The 15,723-nt window shown below is 46.1% G+C and overlaps 1 protein-coding gene across 1 annotated transcript in view; it reads left to right on the forward strand.

Moving 5' to 3' along the window:
- MDN1 (midasin AAA ATPase 1) overlaps window positions 1-15,723 on the forward strand; it is a 2,221,312-nt gene that overhangs the window by 53,053 nt on the left and 2,152,536 nt on the right. The window lies entirely within an intron of this gene.

Below are 15,723 nucleotides of genomic sequence, written 5' to 3' on the forward strand. Positions count from 1 at the left end.
CTCATTTTAGCTGTTTTGGGGCTAGTTTACTAAGGTTCGGCACAGTATCTTAAAGAGTTCTACAGGAGTACTACTATACCTCCGTGAATATGCACCATTGTGGTTTAAGTTTAGAACATATAATAAAGAGTTGAAGATTTTTGGCATTTTGCTAGCAGGCAGATGTATTTTTCACAAAATTCACAACAAATTACTGATTATGATAGGTATACATATTTGTGAACTCCTGGACAAATTAAAAGGACTAAATAATTTGCATTCACATCCCTTTTAGTATTACTTCTGCAGTATCAACTTTTCACATTTTCTGAGTCCTAGCTTTTCTCCAGTTATGCAGTTGTTTTTCTCCCTTACCTACTAATCCATTTCCTGTCTACACAGTTATGGTTCTCATCTGTTGGTCTTAACACAAAATCAGTATGCCAGTGACCTTCAGTTCTAGAAACATCTGTCTAGATACTCTTCTCTGACAATGGTAACCTCCGACATGGTATTTTTTGTGTTTTTCACTTTATCTTAATTTAAGCATTTTTAGAAGCTGTGTGATTGATATTAGGCTTTTTGGCCGGTGAGTAGAAATCTCCTGAACCACTGAAAAGTCTTCTCTTTCACTGTTGAAATAGCAAATCTTGTAATTAGTTTGAATCTAAATGGATGTATGGAAATAATCTATTCCAAACTAACATCTTACAATGGAAAAGATGAGTAGACAATGTCTTCATGATTTTGAAAAGCTCAACTGGTGAGCTTCTAGAATTACACAACTGGGTACATAAATGGACAGAAAATTCACTTCTGGCTAAATCAATGGATCCATGGTATTCAGTTTGCTGTTGACAATAGGGAAGAATCAGACCGTTTCTTAGCCCTCTGAATTCAACATTGAGAGAAGCAACTATACAGTAATCTATACCACAAGCCTTTGGACACGGTTGCCATGGTTCACTTTGAGTCCCCATCCACAAAATTGAAAAGAGAAGATTACAATAAACATGATAATGACCTTATGCAACGTTCTTTCGCGTGTTGACTGGGATCCAGCTGAAGATTCTGCAGAGCATGCGGAAGCTGGCGGATGAGACTGTATTGACTTGTCATTTCATTGTCAGTTTGCTGTCGAGGATGATGCCTAGGCTGCGTGCATGATCTGTCGGTGTGGGTGTTGGTCAGAGTTCTGCTTGCCACCAGGGGACCAGATGTTCTTTCTGAAGATCAGTACTTCCGTCTTGTCGGAGTTGAGTTTGAGGCACTTGTCTTTCATCCAGTTGTTGCTGCGTTGTTCATAGGGTTGAAGAAGTTGATTTTGGTGTTGGAGGGGTCCTTGTGAGCAAGAGGATTCGTTGAGTATCGTCTGCGTGGGAGATTATGTTGAGGCTGTGGGATCTGACAACATTTTTGGGGGAGGGGGTCATTTAGGTGTTGAACAGAGTGGGGCTGAGGGATGTTTCTTTGGATAAATCGCATATGATGTCCTTTTGTTTGGAGGTGAAGGAAGGCAGCCGGATGATCTGGGTGCATCCTGTGAGGAAGGAGGTGACCCACTTGAGTGTGTTGTGTAGTCCATTTAACCCATAGGATCTGCACGTTTGTTGGACAACAAACCTTGGGTGAGTTGCCTAGAGTGATTCGGAGAACTCCTGCAGGATATGTTGGTCTTGAGACCAGCTATCTCACAGTGCCACCATAAGCCCGCCTAACCCTACCAGGGAGCGAATAGTTTCTGGCAACCACTGAACATGACAACCCTGACCCCTCTGGGATCGTGGAAACCGATAAGAACCTCTTGCTCAGTCACTCGTGCTCTTTTGTTGTCAGATAGGTATACAGAGAATACAGACTGGGATGTTTTCAGTATATTTATCGAACCAATGTTATTCTTGTATAACATACATGTGCTGCGATAATCAATAGACCGAAGCAGAAGAAAGTTATTACAAGCACCAAAAGAGTAAATGGTAGATATTATTCTACCATGGTGCTGAAACAGTGTACATCTTTCCAGGTATAGAAAACTAGGTAGCAATCTGACGTACTCCTACTATGCAAACCCTACTCTGTGTGTTCTTAGAGTGTGTAGGTGTAAACCTAGGAATCCCCCCAAGGGACGGTCCAACTCCATTACCTGGCGGGAAAGAATGTAGAGCCCCGTCATGGTCACCAACTGGACACTCTTCACAGAGATGTCCGACCACTGTGTGGTAAAGTCTCAGCATGCAGGGGCCCTCAATGTCAGCTGAAGTGCCTCTTCTGCTACTTCTACGGGATGCTGATTATTTATATAAAAAAAGAAAGTATCCTTGAAATGCATGTGTAGATTAGCAGTGTTATAAATATGTAGATAGCCCTGTCGCCCCGTGGTTGGAGATAGAACATTTGAACATTCGTGCGTAAATGCCTTGTACTTGGTGTTCGAGGCATCATGATAATGTAATGCGAAGCCCTGTGTCTAAACAGATGTTTCAGAGAAACTAATCCAGCATTGTCACGGATGCGAATATGTGCAAAAGGTCACAGCAGTAATGTTACTGTGAAATGAGTACAATGTAAGAAATCAGCAGTTTCACTACATGGACCTAACCCGGGGACATAACACCCACTTCCTCATACTAAGGGTCGATCCAAAAGCGGTCTAAAAAAGCAGCATAGGATAATGATATTTAAACTAAAAAAGGTCTAAAACCATTTTTATAATCATCTTAAAGTATACTTCCCTTAAAAATAATAGCCATTATACCGTTTAAATCTCCAAGAACTCAGCAAGCCATGATGCCTAGAAAAGCAGAAAAATATTGTTTTGAATAATTTTGTTTCCAAAAAAAAAAAGCTCAAATAATTCCCACCACACGGAAAAGCCAGTTGTTTAAGTGTTCCGAGTGGTAAATGCAACATTGCTGTTTCTGGCAACTGCAGGTGTCGTTCCCAGGGGCTCACCTCCAAGCAGGTTTATGGAGCAAAAGTGGCTCAATCCAGTTCCCACAGCAGCCGCTGAGGGAGGTAATGCATCCTGTAAGCATATTGTAGAGCCTGTATCCCGTTCACGAGGAGCAAAAGCATCCCAGGGTGGCTTGGAAAATGCATTAATCAGCAGTGGAATACGCTGGGGACAACAATACCCATGGGTCTTTAAGGGGTCCATCAGTACTTCAAGATCCAGTGGCGCAACAGATGGTGATCCAAAACACAGATCCAATACGCATTCATGGCTGCAAAGCAGGCAGCAGAATACAGGTTGTATGCAGTGAAGCCAAACATGCCTGAAAGACCAGAACCAATGCTCATTCAGTTCTCGAAGCGGAGGTGTGCCGAAGTAGTCTATCATGCGCTCACAGCATTGTAGCACAGCCAGTGCCATCTCCATTCCGGGTTGAACTGGGTCGTCCATTGTATGGCCGAAAAATTAAAATCAGAATTCCCGCCATAAGTTGAAGGGCAAGCGGGCTAACTGCAAAAAAGCTTCCCAACACAGAGTGTATGAAAGATTGTATAACTCAGAAAATAGTCTTAACCCTTTCCATGCGTTGGACAGCCCCGGCGGTCTGACGTCACGGTGGGCGTGTGCGTCGTGTGGAATTCGCCCGCACCGCTGGGCAATTCCACGCGTGTTCAAGGGGTTAAAGGTGCTAACCAGTCCAGAGCTAATGCATTTAAACAAATATTCCCTTCATATCAGCCATATTAAAGATTAAAGAGTACCAGCTCCCAAAAATGCCGACGTTAGTTAGTATGGAGTAGTGTCTATATATCTCTGATGAGTACCTTCAACGTGGAAATCAATGCCGCTCTGGGTGATGTTAAGGCCACATCTTTTTGAAGAAGTATGGCTTTAAGTTTTTTCTGAGAATCAAAGGGTATGTTGGAAACATTTATTGAAGGCCATAACTGTGTGGGCAGCGGAAACAGTACTGGAGGGGGTATAATTTAATAACATTTTAAACTTCAGTAGGATCATACACATCATACGATTCCCTATCCCACATTATTACTTCCGGAACTGGAACTGCTGTAATGTTCACCAGGGACAGGTCTCTTTGTTTATGGGGATATGATGTATGTGGTTTCAATACCAAGTTCACAAGTTGTACTGCAAAGTGTTATGGGAGATGATGTCCGTTCAGAAGCAGGAAAAAGACAGTCACCAATCCAAAGGACCAGGAATAGTAATCCAATTGTAATCAAGGAGTAGCAAAGTATGTATTTCTCAGCCAAAGATTGAGAGCACACATAAGTAGGTTGAAAGGAAGAGGTGGGTGGAGGTGGGTGGGGATGGTGGCGCAGGTTCATTTGAATCTGATAAGAAATCGTCGTAATCCACAAAGTAACCAGGCGCCGTTGGGTCTATTTTTAGCAGCTCAGCAGGTTTTGTAGAACTAGTAGATAACTCAGTCTGTGGCATATTTACATAGACATCAATTTTTCGAATTGAAATTTGTGTTTCTGTACTCATTGACTGTACAGTTGTAGAGGTTTCAACAGAAAAGAGAAATACTTAATTGTTCTTTACAGTTTCTTTTTGGTGAGGGGAATCTTTTTTAGTTATTAAAGCTTCCATCTGAACTTCCTGAACGGTAGCTAGAGGAGTGTGAAGGTTGGTTACCCAGGAGCGCACGCATCCTACTGTTGAGAATCGGCAACATAGTGCGATTTGATCAGATCAGTGGAGATAAACATTTTGTTTGGTTGGCTGGCAAGAGGCGGAAGAAGTGCAGTTCTGGTCCCTTCGACAGCCAGGACAGGTACAGGCGCTCTGAAAGATGGCCTAAATTCTTTCTTGTCCAAAATTGTTTCCCTGTCCAGATCCCCAATGTTTGGGACCCAGCCAGGTCTTGCCGGAACAACCTTCACTTCTCCATCAGCGGTGCGTTTTACTTGGGCATTGTTTTGTGCGCCCCGGAATTCATTTACTTCCTATAAAACAGCCAAATGTTCATTGATGTCAAATGGTGTTTCTGCCGCCACTGCGCTGACATTGAGGTCTGGGACCCACATTCTTAATCCAAAAGGAGTACGACCACCCAGGAATTTTCTTGGCTAGTTATTGAGTGCTCTCTGGACCACAGGTAGGTGAATGACCCAACTGCAACCCGAGCCGAACACCCTTGCTTTTAACGTCTGCTTTAAGTTTGGGTTTTCCCTCTCAGCTGTTGGAATTCCCTCAATACAGTATCCCACCTGACTCCCAGCGTCAGACCCCCCGACCCTCACCCACCCCCCCATCGAAGTGCCGATCCAGACATGTTCTGACCTAGCCAGCAAAATCAAATCATTCACTGTGGTGCATGTAAACTGCTGTTCTTTACTCAAAGTAGGTTTAAAAAAAAAAAAAGGAACGCATGAAACTTATTGAATAAACCCCACTCCCTCTTGCCCATTCCCATTCGTTGCCAGTGAAAACTTGAATAGGAATGGCCATCGAAACCCACTCCCTCATCACTGCATGACCTACCCAAAACTGTCCGCCTCCCCAACTCCGCAGAGTACCTGTGGCTTCAACCCAGCATAATAAACATAGGTGACTGTCGACCTCCCTACGTACCCGCCACCCATCCCCCTTATTAAAAAAAAGTGTTAACATCACATCAGATGGACTAATATGGTCCCATGCTTCAAACGAGCTTAATGTTCCAAGGCGGCTTCCTCCGTCGCACAAAATGGGCTGCAAGTACAGTCAGAGCACCCAAGAGAACCTCCACCTAGTTACCTAGGCATTCATTTAATCCCAACCCCGACCACAGTACCAATTCAGTGCTGTTTGCCACCGCCATCAGAAAAGAGCACTACCCCTATGAGTTTGGAATCAAATCAGACATTCAGTCCTCCTGCTGATGTTCTGTGCCTTCCTCCATCAACTGAGTGTCCCCTGGCAGTCCGCTGGTCGCCTCCAATCCTCTCCTCTGCGTCACACTCCTTGCTGGAGCCTCCGACTGTTTGCCATCCCTTGAGCCATTCCGAGGCTTCCTCCGATGTTGAGAAGAGCCAAGACTTGCCCTCGGCATCAATCCCCAACCTAGTGGGGAAAAGCATTGAGTATTTCACCCCTTTCTCCTTCAGCGCCTTTTTTATTTACTTCTATAAAGCTATGTTGCTGCCTCTGCAAATTCAGTGCAAAGTCCTGGAAAAAGGTTATGGGTGCATTAGCATTCACCACTGTTGGAGCCGTGAGAGCTGCCTGGAGTACAATGTCGGTCTTGAAAATTAAAGAGACTGGCAAGGATGGGTCTTGGCGGGGCACTGGGTTGCGGTTGCCCCCCTTCCCCCTTCCAACTCCATCCCCTGGCACTCAGTGGGCCCTTTCCACAGAGACAAACTTTGAGAGGCCCTGGGGCTGGAGGTGTTTGAGAATGAGGTCCTCCACGAATAGATCTGTGGCTGGTTCTTCTGCACTTTCAGGGTCTCTCAGAATGCATACATTATTGCGTCAGGATCTGGCTTCATAGTCTTCAAGGTGTGCCTCCAGGATCTTGTTAGAGGACTGCAGCTCGCCTACATGGATCTTGAAGACCTTTGTGTCCTGAAGCAGAGTTGCAGCAGAGTCCTCCACCTACTAAGCTCTGGCCCCCATGTTGCAGGGATGTGCCCGCATCAGAGAGACCTCCATTGTTACTGCATCTATGTGCGATTCCTGTGCTGTGCGGACTGCAGTATGGCGGCCATAATGTTGTGAAGTGACAGAGGTCTCTCCAGATGTGTGCGGGGCAGTGGAGGATGACTATTCTTGGGCGCTCTCCGGTGTCTCCGACCTTCTGGGGAGTGTAAATTTGTCCAGTTTGGTCTGGTGACAGCCCTGCACATTCTTTTTGGCCGTCATTCTGTTGGTGGAAATGGGATAGCATTAGCATGGGATCGAGGGAACACCGGGATACTTGCTGTGCCTGCCAGCGGGCGTGTGCATGTCCCCAACAAGGCCTGTCTGGTTTCTCTCTGCATGCCCCCCTCTCCACCAGAATCTGCAGTGCGGAAACTATATTTGTGTAGAGTTTCTCCAGGGTCTGGGGCCCGTGCAGTATGGGGTAGATCAGCTAGGGACCCCACTCAGGTTCCGGCACCTCCTAGAACCACCGCTATGAATGGGGTTCAGCCGGGGACTACAGCGCCACAAATCCCAATCAACAAGTCTCATGTGTTAAATACAGGGGCTCACTCCAGATGTCAGGAGGGCCCATTGTGGCTCCTTCTTTTCCCAGTGTGGCAGCACTTCTCCCGGGGCCCCCAATTAGCGCGCAATGGGCCTGTGTTGCTGTGCGCCTCTGCAGCTTGACTCGATGCATCAATAGCGCAGCATCTCACCCCCCCCATCATTCCAGGCTTCATTAGGCCTGCAGTCGCAAGGGAAGACCACTTCAGCAGGCCCCCAGCTCATCCTATATCTCCAGTCTCACCTCTCCCAAAAGGTCCGTGGATCGCGCACAGATGCTGCCACACCAGTGCTGCACAATTCCTATCCGTCGATGGCTTGGGGGGCAGGCATCCTCTCGCCTCTGCTGTGGGAGACTGCATGCCGCAAGCACAGCCGGTGGCCTCGCAGGCAGCAGTTCTGCACAATGCCCCCCACCTGGAACAGTCCGCACACCCAATTTCAGACCCTCGGGGAACAGCGGAACTGGAAGCAGAAGCAACTCGGCGTCAGTCTCCGTCCCCCTCCCCCCCTCACCCCACCAGAGGGGACGTATAATAAGAGCATTGTCTATATTTTAAACATATGTTAATCAATCTATAAAAGTACTGCTTTGTGGGAAAGATGACCATGCATTATAGACAGTACTACTCATACATAATGAGGTGTGTTTTACAGAAGAGAAACTGCATTTTAATTTAGCATGTATACTAAAATGTGTTTGTTTTACACACAGGATTTATTTTAAGGTGCAACTAACTATATAAGTGCAACTTGAAGAGTTTCTTATTATTTTGTCTTGATAAAGATGGAATATTAACTAACACCATCAAAACGAGTCAACGCAATATCTACAGAATTCGTGAAGGCCACCGGATCTGTAGCGATCATAAGAATTTGTCTCATCAGATTGCAGGATAAATGTGTCCAAAAATGAATGTGTTAAATTGAATGACAAAATGTACTGTCCGTTTGTTTCTCTCTTTATTTTTTAAGGTATCTGTTTTCCTTACTGTTTAAGGATTCTGTGAGTGTATTAAGTGCTTTGGATTTATTGTGTTTCACCAATTTTAACAATCTTTGTGTATGAAAAATCTATTTTTTTATTATATTAAATATATTGCTAACTTTATATAATTAAATCTGTTCTTTTCACTAATTCTTGGAATACCTTTTCATTCCTACTTTGTCTACTTTGAGGTGTGGTGACTAGGATTATGTCCTCTTGTACTTCTTGTTGAATGGTGAGGTGATTGTTGTGTTCCTGCCTCTACTCTAGTAAATCGGTACCAAGAGGAAATCTTTCTTTTTACTTATTCACACAGATATGCCCAAGGGTCATAATGCTGATCCGATCCCATTTTGCAAAACATTGTAGTAAGGCAACGTGTGTAAGGCGACGACCCTGCCACAGCAGGGTCTGGTGCTTTAGCCTTGTCCCCCATCCCGTGTCTCAGGTTGCCTTCCTCCAGCTCTGGAGGACAACTCTAGTAACCTCAGGGAGATCACTTTGGATCGGGTCATCATATAGAAACACCATCAGATAGTCGAGTCCTGGTAGAGAATTCATTGTGATCGGCGGGATCATCCCATCCACCCATTAACCAGTCATTAATAACCAATAATTGTATGGCTTTATAGTAGAACTGAAAGCATGTCATACTCTTACACAGACTTCCTTTGTTTGGCTTGGGCAATGCATGAGGTAGTGCACAACCAGAAAAATGAGTGTAGTGTAGATGTCAGTTTCTGGAACCAACGGTCCAGGATATGGATCTGGATGTTTTGGAAGACATAGAGATAGAGTATCATCATTTTAACCATGGTGATTTTCCCAAAAAGCAGTAGTGGCAGTGCCTCCCAACATTGGTCTGTTTTCATTTTCTGGGTTAATGAGTTGAGATCCCAGATAATGGCAGGATTTCTTGAGATGTGAATGACCAGGTATTTAAAGCTAATGGTACATGTCTGCATGGGTGGTCGCCTTGTTACGTACCAGTCTTTCCCTTTCATCAGTCCTAGCAATGATTCCCTCAAGGTGACCCAGGGGCCTATGCATGTTCTTAGAGATCTAGTATTTTCATAGAAGGGGGTCCAGAGGTCAGAAGTGTGGGAGAGGTAGAGCAGGATGTCCTCCGCTTACAGAGCAATCCTGTCCACAGAACTTTATGCCCACTCCTGGCCTGCCACTCGGGCGTCAAAATAGATTAGTCTGGCCAACAGCTGAAGTGCCAGGGCAAAAAGGAGTGGTGACAGGGGTCAACCCTGCCTAGTGCCCCTGCGGGTAGGGAAGGTGTGTAACTCAATTTTTAACCAGTACCTGCACCTTCGGCTCAAAGTATAGAACACCAATGCATTTACAGAGTCTGGGTCACATCCCTTCTAATATCCTGGCCAAAAAGCCCCAGTCATTGTACCGAAGGCCTTTTCAAAGTCCAGAAGGAGAAGGGCCAGTGGGTCACCTATGTCCGGCTTCCGAGCCATGACTAGGTGGAGCTGGCGGATGCAGTGTCTGGTGCTACATTCGTCCATAAAACTGCATTGGTCTTGATGGACTAGTTTAATCAGTACTGATTCTGTAGGCTAAAAGCTAAGCAAATATTTTTACCTCAAGGCTACCAAGTTTAGGTATGACCACGATAGTTGATGTCTGGGGGAGCTTGCCCCTTTTGGCTGCCTCCTGGTAGCGGTGGAGCAGATGGGCGGTTAGCTGGTTGGAGTATTTACAGTGGTATTTCACAGGGAACCTGTCCGGACACATGTCCTGTGTTAGGGCCTCTTTTGCATGGTTCACCTCCTCATTTTGCCTAGTTTTGATGTGGTTTCAAATGTAGCGCAGAGGGTCCCTGCCAACCAAGTACTCTGTGCCAGTGCTTCTTACCTAAAACATTCCCAGTTGGTACTTCTAACCCCTGTAAGTCCCTAGTAACTGGTACCCAGGGCTTGGGAACTGAAGAGGGTCCCTTGGGACCACCTCAATGGGACCATGTGAGGTAACTGGTATTTAGGAACCCGTTGGTGCCAGGGGATAACACCCGAAGACCTCTGAGTTCTCCCTTGTTCCGGACCACAGAAACACTGAGTCTTCTAGTCGCAGTCAGAGATCGAATTTTATTGGCAGCTACCCAGTAACAGGTGTCCTAGAAGCACGACAAACACGGGTCATGTGTTCTCAGGAGACTGTTCGTCTTTACAGAACCAGCCTTCTCCTTATATACAAAAATAATAGCTGCAAGCAAGAATTCTTGAGTTTATGGTATGGCTATACACATATTTCTACAATAATACAAAAGAGCGAAGTCATGTAGGCAAGCCCGTATTTTAGACGTCCAATTCGTGATAGATTACCCAGCCAGGCCCGGAACTCCCATCAGATATCGATGAAACCCCAATAAAGGAAGGCACCTCCTAGTCATAAAACTGGTCATAAACAGGGAGCGTGGACAGGTGTGTATGTGTGTAGAAAACATGATCTGGATGTAGTGAATGGTTTGTGGCATGTTATGCATTGATGCTATCGTATTCGGCCACTGGGCGAGGAGCTGCCCAAACAGGTTCGGCTGGAGGCAATGGAGTCAGTTGGGACCGGTCAGGGGGAAGTCAGGGAAGGTGGACGTGTCCTTTTAGATCAAGCTCGACCTTTAATTGACTTATCATGAGGGCAAGACACAAGATGGATACCGTTTACAAAATGGAGTCTGAGGGGTCGGGACGGAAAAACTACGATTCAGGGGTGTTGGCATACCTCGATCATGACGCAAATGCATAGGAATGATGTCCTAATCATTATCGGTTCGTCGACACCAAATTCGTCATGGTACGTTGATGTTTCGGGACACGGGTATTGGACCTCGATACCGGGACAACAGTAGGGTCCAGAATTTCAGAACCACAGACCCTCCTTTTGCCCTCATATAAGGCAATAATTCATGTTAATCCGAGTCTAAATCTGTATGAAGGAATTCGTAGAGATGCTGCTGTAGCATCATTCTGTTGCTCAGTTCGTCCCTTGACACAGGCTTCCGTACACATGAGGTAGCACAGAGGCCACATAGTGCAGGAGCGCACTGTACACACAGGCAGAACAAAAACAGGAGTGCTAAGATCATCCCAATGAAGATCAGTGTTTTCCATCCCCAGGTGGCGATCAGTTCCCAGAACCACCCTAGTAAGGACCAGTCCCCTTTTTCTACGCGAAGGGAACCAGATATCTCGTGTAGCTTAGAGATGGCCTGGTACACTGTCGGTGCGTTATCAGGTATGAAAATGCAACAACTGGATTGGATCACTCTACACACACCACCACGATCGGCGAGTATGATATCTAGGGCAACTCGGTTCTGAAGGGTCATAAGTCGATCCGACTGAAGCTCGGTCGTCAAATTGCCAAGGGCTCCGGCCGTTGTAATCACGGCGGATTCAACTATCCTCGATAACTGGCGAATATTCCTGCTGTTCACCATAGGCCCCCAAAATGGCAGAAAACCCTTTGCGAAGTCAGCGAATTCCTGACCCGCGGTGTCATCGTTACTCACGACACCCCTAGCTGTCCTTGTCCGATGGTAATCTGCCCTGGCCGTGTAGGTAGGAGGCAGCAGAAATGAGATAAAACATGTACCTGAGAAGTCAGGGGGCAACCAGGTGTAGGCTTGGTCATGGCAGACGAAATACGTGCCTTTGGCTGCTAATAGTATAGGGGAAGTTCGGGAAGCGAACACATATGTTTCCGTGCATATACTCTTTCCTAATTGTGCTTTGGGATCCCTGCCGATACCTTGTAAACATAAGTGACCTCGGTTGGGTACTATCCAAACTGGGTGGGATTTCTTTGCTGTCTGGCTCTTACTCAGGTAAACCCCATATTTAGTTACGTTCCAACGAGTGTACGGAGTGAGTTCATCTTTGGGAATCGTTAGATGTGTCGAACTCTCTACTCATATTTCTTATCCCTGCTACTAGTGCCTTGTTACTGGAATCACTCTCAGTAGAACGGGTCGGGTATGGTTCTAGGGCGAATAGGAACATGGTCTGGAAAGCCCACAGAGAACCATAATAACTGAAAGGCAGGATGAAGTATGGGATACCCTTATCAGTCGTGTGCGGCATGAGTCCGCATACCCAACAGTTCGATGTGTTCATTATGGACTGGTGTTGGTGTAGAAGTTGAATGAATGAGTTATTTACAAATTCGAGTCTTCTGGCAGACTCGTGTTCAGGTAGAGGGTGAAAGGAGTGTGTGGAGAGAGTGAGAGGAGGAGTTGGCCGAGTGTCATTTGAGAACAAGGAAACTTGAAAGACGAATAGAGTATAACCAGTCAAGAACATTGCTATGCTACACAACATAAAAATACATATTATCAAAAACCTTCTTTTGGCCAGTATCGTGCATAATTGTCTTTCAAAGTCCGTGAGTCTGGCAGGTCTCTTTACCCTAGGAAACTCCATCCTCTACTTGCTGCCCGCGGTGGTAGGTTGATTCTGCCAGGGAGTGCGCTCTGTTCAGTCCGGGGTAACTCCCTTGGACCAACCAGAACCGTTGACCTAAACGTCCCCAGTTGCACTCCCCAGACTTCAACCGCGACCCTAGCAGCAGAACCGGATGGCGGTTCGAAAATCAAAAATGAGCAAGTTCCCTGGGCGAGAGAGCTGAAAAATCAAAAATAGTTCTTAGGGGAAAAGAAAATCACATTAGTTTGCTTTTATTAGTCTCTTTGTTTAGACCTTAAATTGTACCGTCGTTTTCCTGGTACGGTGTGGTCTTCAAACAATGTCTCAGGTTCGGTAGTGTCCAACTGCATAGACGGTGGCACAAGTCCTTGTAAAATATGATCACTCTCCTTTTCGGTACCAGTTTCTTTCAAACGTGCATTGCTGAAAGGGAGGAAGCGAGGTATGGATTCTGTCTCAGAGTCGGCAAGTCCTTCCTTGACCCACCGGTCGTATGGGAGGGGTAGAGGGACCCGTTTACAATGGGTCCCGTGCACCCAGTTCTTTTTGCCTTCCACCCGAACAGCTGATCTCGTGGAAAGAAGTACCAGGTACGGTCCGGTCCACCTCGGCTGTCCGTTATTTGTGCGCTGGAAATTCCGCACCAAGACCCACGTGCCGGGTTCGATGGAGTGACCTGGATCGTCAGAGGCTGGCGGAGAGGAACTGTGAACCTGTTGGTGTAAAACATGCAATTTAGTTGTTAATTCGCACAAATAGTCAAGCAGTACGGGGTGCTCTATTTCGCTGAGTTTCTTTGGCCTTGGCACGCCCCAGACGTTGGCTGGGCGGCCAAACACCATCTCATGAGGACTAAGTCCTAACCTGGAATGGACGGTCATTCTGGTTGACAAGAGTGCTAGGGGCAAGGCGTCAGGCCATTTAAGACCTGTACAGGCTTGGATCTTGGCTAATTTGAGCTTTAAAGTGCCATTGTAGCACTCTACTAATCCAGCTGATTGGGGGTGATTCGCAGAGTGAAACTTTTGTTGTATGCCTAAACACTCACACACTCTCTTCATCACGCGTCCTACGAATTCACTTCCATTATCATTCCAGACGATTCTAGGCATACCGAATCTAGGGAAGAACTCTTTGACAAGGGCTTTGGCAGTTGACAAGGCAGTATTGTCCTTAAGGGGGTACGCTTCCACCCACCTGGAGAAAGCGCAAACAACAACGAGCACATACTTCAGATTGTTGCACCTCTCCATGTGAATGAAATCGATCTGCAAAACCTCGAACGGATACGTTGGAGGCGCAAAATGACCAGCTGGAGTTGGGGTTCCCCTACCGGGATTGTACTTCAAACACACCATACAGTTTCTGACCACATTCTCTGCATATTTCGGGATATTACCATTTTGCCGTACTGGGGCCAATAGTTTACAGATTCCTCTCGAACTGATGTGCGCAACTCCATGAGCCATTGTTACTACTGCAAGTACATATGCGTTAGGTAATAGCCATCGCTGGTGTTCTGACAGTTCGACCCAACAACCATTCGCGTCTAATCTACCTTTACTTTCTCTCCATTCATTCACCACTTTCTCAGTTGCCTCGGCTTGTATAGATTTCACGCTTTCAATGGTGTCCTCACACATTCCTACATCCGTAATCCATCTAGCGGGACCTACAACATACATCCGACTCATCGTGTTCCTTGCAGTCTCTTTCGCAACCTCGTCTGCAAATGCATTTCCTGCGTCCAACATCATCCTGAATCTTTCTGTGGGCACTGCATTTCACAATTGCAACTTGTAGTGGCAGGGTCAATGACTCGAGGAGTTCATTAACTAACTGACCATGTTGTATCTTTGCACCATGTGACGCAAGGAACCCACGTTCACGCCATAATCTCCCAAAACTGTGAGCCACGCCAAAGGCGTATTGGCTGTCAGTGTACACATTCACTCGCTTTCCTTTCGCTAACACACATGCTCTGGTAAGTGCAATCAGTTCTGCGGCTTGTGCAGAATTGTGGGAAATACGCGCGGTCTCTATAATGGTGTGTAATGTTGTTACGGCATATGCTGCAGTCGTATCACCATTCGGCAGCTTGAAACATGAACCATCAACCCATAAAGTATCGTTGCATTCAGGAAGGGGAGTGTCCTGTAAGTCTACTCTCCCTTTTGTCTCTTCTGTCCTAAAACAGCAGTCATGGTTATCAATCTTGTCTGTTTCTGTCGGAATGGGTAATAACGTTGCGGGGTTCAGTGTATCACACCTCTTTATGTGGATGTGACTTGCTAGCAGTGAAGTTCGTAACTGGATAGTCGAGCGCTAGTAAGATGTTGTGTCTTCGTCCTGTTTAGTAAAATGTCTACTGCATGCAGGACCATAACGATCAGAGTATTATTCATGACTAATCCAGCGGACTGTCGAATGCAGACAGCTGCTGCTGCGGCGGTGGCTCTCAGACAACTTGGTAGTGCCTTAGCCACAGGGTCTAGAGTTGCCGAAAAATACGTGCATGGGCGCTGTCTGTCCCCAAAATGTTGTGTTAAAACTGATAATGCACAACCTTCCTTCTCATGGACATATAATGTAAAAGGCTTACTGTAGTTGGGGTTTCCCAACCCAGGAGCCGAACATAATGCATCACGCAACTTGTGGAAACTCGTTTGGCAATCTTCAGACCAGGGCATAGGATTTGGCGTGTCTTTGCAGAGTAGTGCCAGCAAGGGTTTAGCTAGTAGTGAGAAATTCGGTATCCATTGTCTACAGTACGATGTAATGCCCAAGAAGGCCCGAACATCTCTCTGTGTCCTTGGGGCACTCAGTTCTGCAATTGCCTGTATTCTTTCTGGTGTCAGTCTCCTTCCCTCCTTCGACAAGATGTGACCTAGGTAGGTTACTTCTTGTCGGCAAAATTGGAGTTTGGAAAGAGAGACTTTGTGCTTCATGTCACATAAGCCACGTAATAATGATAACGTAGCTTTCTTGCAAATCTCTTCAGTGTCTGCAGCGATCAGCAGATCGTCTACGTACTGAATCAGAGTTGAGCCATTCGGTAGAATAATCGTGTCTAGTTGTGTTTTCAGGGCCTGACTGAATATTGATGGGCTTTCGCAGTAGCCTTGAGGAGCACACTTGAAGCGGAAGCTTCGTCCTCCTAAATT

The sequence above is a fragment of the Lissotriton helveticus genome, chromosome 6 (genome assembly GCF_964261635.1).
Source record: "Lissotriton helveticus chromosome 6, aLisHel1.1, whole genome shotgun sequence".
Taxonomy (NCBI): domain Eukaryota; kingdom Metazoa; phylum Chordata; class Amphibia; order Caudata; family Salamandridae; genus Lissotriton; species Lissotriton helveticus.